This window comes from Podarcis bocagei, assembly GCF_964188305.1.
Source record: "Podarcis bocagei genome assembly, chromosome: 2".
NCBI classification, from domain to species: domain Eukaryota; kingdom Metazoa; phylum Chordata; class Lepidosauria; order Squamata; family Lacertidae; genus Podarcis; species Podarcis bocagei.
The window spans coordinates 18,976,710-18,981,996 of NC_138126.1; the positions used below are offsets into that span (position 1 = coordinate 18,976,710).

The 5,287-nt window shown below is 46.1% G+C and overlaps 1 long non-coding RNA gene across 2 annotated transcripts; it reads left to right on the forward strand.

The window, feature by feature from the left end:
• The first annotated feature begins 508 nt into the window (after positions 1-508).
• On the forward strand, positions 509-4,637 carry LOC308581330. Of its 2 annotated transcripts, none has more exons than XR_014004976.1 (3): positions 509-790; positions 2,893-3,032; positions 4,430-4,637. It is a non-coding gene; the product is annotated as an uncharacterized lncRNA (long non-coding RNA). The 2 variants fall into 2 exon arrangements; XR_014004977.1 differs by lacking the exon at positions 509-790 and adding an exon at positions 2,382-2,620 and having other exon boundaries at positions 2,896-3,032.
• Positions 4,638-5,287: the final 650 nt, after the last annotated feature.

Here is a 5,287-nt window from a genome sequence, read left to right on the forward strand (position 1 = left end):
GGTTCTCAAACACCTTGGTTCCCAAGCACCAAAAACCCAGAAGTAAGCGTTCCAGTTTTCGAACGTTTTTGGGAAGCCAAACGTCCGATGCGGCTGTTGACTACTGTTTCCCGGGTGCCTGCACCAAGCAGAAGCTGCGCCTTGGTTTTTGAACATTTCGGAAGTCAAACGGACTTCTGGAACGGATTAAGTTTGAGAACCAAGTTTGAGAAGCAAGAGTGCACATGTCCCTGGAGGGTTACATTTGCCCACTTTAAACCGTGTCCAAGGCAGATGAACCTCTCTGCTTGCCTAGTCATGATCTCTTTTCCCTCTTTCCTTATTTTGAAGGCAACTGCCTCCAGGGACCAAAGGCAGCAATTACTTTGCAATATCTTGAGGGCACTGCAGTTGTGACACAGGCTATTTGCCGCACAGCCCTGTATTTTATTTATGGGGCCAACGTGAGCTTGTGCTTAATATCCCTGTGTGTCTTATCTCCCCAAATCTGGCTAATGGGTGACATGTTCAGGACAGGGAAGCCCTTTTACCTGAACCAGACTGTTTCCTGCATTTGTCTCTCAACTACTCTCAATTAAACACTTAAAGGTTTATAGAGCGCCGTACAGGGCAGGGAAAACTTCCAAGGCTATGTGAAGAACTCGTGACTAACCTCGCTGGTGGGCACGTGACTGGCCGATTCAGGACTGGAAGACCTGAGACCTTGGGTACATAAAGCCACCTGAATTTCCCAGAGGAACAGAACATCTCCAGGAGAAGACATCCAGGACAGGAGAAGCATCACTGCCTTGTAAGTAGGAACCTCTTTATTCACTAGTAGAACGATTCTTAATCTCAGGGATGTGGGTTGGAGCCCCATGTTGGGCAAAAGATTCCTGCGTTGCAGGGGGGTTGGACTAGATGACCCCTCCGATCCTTTCCTGCTCTATAATTCTATGACTAGTTGTTGTCCCCCATGTTTCAGAAGCCCGACTGACTTCAGCTAGAAGTCAGGCATTTAGCTTCTCCACTCACATGCTGTGGAAATCCTCTTCTGGCTGAGATTTGGCAGGCCAGGAGTCCTTGCTGCTAACTTTCATACATCTCTTGACAGGCCTATTCAGTTGTTTAAATTTCCCCCTAAAGAGCCAGCCATTTCTTACGATAATTTTTTTTTTTTTTTAAAAATGGTACCTTATGTTTTATTGCACCTGCATACGTTGTTGTAGTCTGTCTTGACATTTTATGTGAGTGGGCGGTTTAGAAATAGTTTAATGATTTTTTTAAAAAAAAAACCAGACTAATGGGAAAGAATACATTTGGTTTCTGGACTGAACATTAAGGTCTTCTGTTCTCCAGTGGGCTGTATCACAAAGCCTCTGCGATAGCCACATGTATCTCTTTCCGGCTGTTTCATTTTATCACGTTATTTTAAACTATACCACAGATTGTGTATTATAATAACAATACTGTACTAATGTTTTTTCCTTTTTTTAAAAACATGGTATCATGACAGCCACAGACAGACAGGTTCTCTCTCTCTTCCCCCACCCCTGCTCTCTGCTCTATCCAAGAAACGCAGAAGTTCATTAAAGGCTTGAATCTGTATCTTACTGGGAGAGCTTTTTGTAGATGCCAGGGTTACCTGCATATCTGAATTCACAGATGATGCATTGCTGTGGGAACTTTAAGTTTGCATACCTCGGCTGCAGCAACTTGTGCACTCATGCCGTAATGGCAGAGAAGCAAGGGAAGTGATGAAGATTGATTGATTTCTCATGCTCCTCTGTGTGCAGAGAAGAAAAATGTGTACCTTTATATCCACAGGCTTTTTTCTCTGCGAATTCAGGACTGTGGGATTGGTTTCTTCTTTATTTAGCAAAGAACAGGTCACCATTTTTCCTTGAACCGCTCAAATCAACATTTAACATTGTATTTGGGTTGATTTAGGCCATGGATAGGCAACCTAAGGCCTGGGGGCCGGATACGGCCCAACCGCCTTCTCAATCCGGCCCACAGACGATCCAGGAATCAGCCTGTTTTTACATGAGTAGAATGTGTCCTGTTATTTAAAATGCATCTCTGGTTTATTTGTGGGGCCTGCCTGGTGTTTTTACATGAGTAGAATGTGTGCTTTTATTTAAAATGCTTCTCTGTGTTATTTGTGGGGCATAGGAATTTGTTCATTTTTTTTTTCAAAATATAGTCTGGCTCTCCACAAGGTCTGAGGGATGGTGGACTGGCCCATAGCTGAAAGTTTTTAATGTATGATTTTAGTGTATTTTTGGTTTCTGTGGAAGGGTACAAATAATAAATTATTATTATTATTATTATTATTATTATTATTATTATTATTATTATTAAAAGGTTGCTGACCCCTGATTTAGGCTGCAGTCGAGTAAGCCCTACTGAACCCTGCCAGGCTTAATTCTGAGCAAAGACACATAGGATGAGCTGTTCGCCTTAAATGGTCCCCGTGTAAACGGTGTACTTGGGCTGAAGATCACTTTTAAGAGGCATTTCCCAATCACAAAAATTAGAGGGCAAAAACTTCTGAAGCGGAGCAAAGTTTAGCAGGGTCAGCTTGTCTCCCTTGATCTCTATCAAATCAATACACCAGCGCATGGGTGTTATGGAAGAGGTAAGGTGAAAAAGAGCCTGGTCGACTTTTTAACAGCTCAGCCCCTGTACATCAAACAGCAGCCCATAGGCAGAAAGAAACCGAGTGAAGCTTTCCCCAGCAGACAGGTGAAGTGATGGCTCCATTTCAGCATGCCGGCCTTCTGTTAAACACAAAGATACAAGGCTTAACATAGCAGGGAATTCTAGGGAGGAGGGAGAATGCCACAGGCCTTTTTGCACCTTGTCTGTCTTAAGGCCGCAATGATACATTTCACCCCCATTTCTCCAAAGCAGGTGAATCCAGGAAGCTGCCAAGATGTGTAGTTGCTGCTTTAGTTCGTTTTCGGGTCAGTGTTCTCTCTGGGACGCTTTTGTGAACACAGTGAAGAGTTTCCTGAGGCCCTTGAAGCATTTGCTTTTCGGGTTCAAAGGTAAGACCGGTGGTTTGATGAAAACAGCATCACCGTACACCAGCTTTCCCCAGCCTGGTTTCTTCCAGCTGTCTTGGACTACAAATCCCATCATCCTTGAGAACTGGGGATGATGGATGTTGTAGTCCGAAACATATGGGGGGCCCAGCAGATCAGAGAAAGCTGCTGTACAGACACGGAATTTACTTCTAACAAAAACATACAGAACATCTCTGGTTGCTTTTAAATGAGCTCATTTAAGGCCTATTTGTCTTGCTTAGGCTTCCCCAATTAACCTCTCTTGTTTGATGTCCTATGCTGGCCTCACAGGGTTGAGTGTTGAGCGTTTCGTTTCCACTTTTATTGTATTATTCTCCACTCCATTCCTGGAAGCTGCCTTGCGAGGATGTAGCGCTGCAAAACATGGGATAGAAATGTTGTAAATAAAAGAATGCTCTCTAGAAGATGGGGGGAAACGTATGCTGTATGATTAACAAAGGAAAGTTTTCTCAATTGAGACTTGTGGAACACCAAAAGAGCTCGGAAAGAACTGAAAAGCACCTCTCTGGCTACAAACACACCACCAGGCGCTAGGAATCTTCTGGTCCATTGCGGGCACCTGGCCCTTTGAGCAGGTCTTGATCTGTGCCACAAGAAACCAACCAAGCTTTGACTCCTGGGGAGACCGCAGCTGAACACCCCTTAGAGGCTCCACCAGTGGGAGAAGGGGTGAGGCATTCACCTGCCTGAGAGGAAGGAAGGAGCTGAGTTGTTGTCCCTCAGGGTGTTGAGGCAGGGAGCCTCACAGAGAGGGAGGGAGATGTCCAGTCAAGACCCAGGGGATGTGCTGGGCAGGGCAAGCAAGTCATCTAAATAAGCTCCTCTGCAGAGATGGAGGAGGTTTTGAGTACGTGCCTCTCTGGCAGAGGCTATCCTTAGGTGTTCCCCTCAAGCTCTGTTGGATAACGCCATGGAGGCAGCTCCTGCAAGCTAGGTTTACATAGCCCCCTGGTGCTATGGTGGGAAGGCACAGAAATCCCAGACTTCAGACAGCCTAGGGCAAGGACATTGTGGCAGAATGCCCTGGTTCTCCTGGAAGAGAGTCTCTCCTGGGGTCCTGAGGAAGCTGGCAGCTGAGCCTTACTTCAACATTGACAATAGGACAGCTTCCTTCACTGCACCTCAGGGGAGCAGGCTAGCTAGAAGCAGGCAGGGAGGAAGGGCAAGGCAGACTCTATATACTCCCATGACTTCACCAAGAAGCTGGCAGAGGCCAATGGAAGTTGTAGTCCAAAACATCGGCAGTGTACCAGGTTGGCAAATGCTGCTCTGACACCTTGCTGCCCAAGGAACCTGCTTCCTTTCTGGCTCTCTGGCCTTTTGTGCTTCTCACATGTGTGTGGTGTTTTTCCCCCCAGAACTGCCTGAGCGTCCTTTCGAGGCTCCCAAGCTTCCCAAGGTTGCTGAGAAGACAAAGTGAGGCGGGGCAGAACATCTGCTGGTTCCCTTCCATGATGGACTCGGCTTCCTCTTCTCCTCCAACGCTGGAAGAGCATGGATGGGTCTCCCCCTGACTGTCAATGGGCTCCGTGATATTATGTTAGCCCCAAATTCCAAAGCAGAATAAAGCTCGTTTTGGATCTGAACCTTTGTGTCTGGCGGTTTCTTTTCCGAGCGAATTTGTCTTGGGTGGGAAGCTGCGGGTGGGTTTTAAGAGACACAACAACGTGGTTTGGGTACAGGGAAGGTACAAGTTGTGTTCACTGCCCCTGTCCTTTCTTTAAAAGCAGACGGCCACAACTTGGGAAGCACAAGTTGTATCCAGCGTGGTTATTTTTATTACAGTGGTACCTCAGGTTCCGGAGGTCCGTTCTTAACCTGAAACTGTTCTTAACCTGAGGTACCACTTCCGCTAATGGGGCCTCCCGCTGCCGCTGCACGATTTCTGTTCTCATCCTGAGGTAAAGTTCTTAACCCAAGGTACTATTTCTGGGTTAGCAGAGTCTGTAACTTGAAGTGTCTGTAACCCGAGGTACCACTGTATTTGTTATTTATTCAATTTCTACACTGCCCTTCACATTTTGGTTTGCAATAGAAAAACACAAAGCTACATAACATAATAGCAAACAAAATAATACCCCCTCCACAGTTTTAAAGGCTGTAGATGGTTTAATTAGCCAAAGGCCTGGGAGAAGAGGAATGTTTTTGCCTGGTGCCCAAAGATATATCTCTAAGGCGCCAGGTGAGCCTTCCTGGGGTTAGCCCTCCTCAAAATA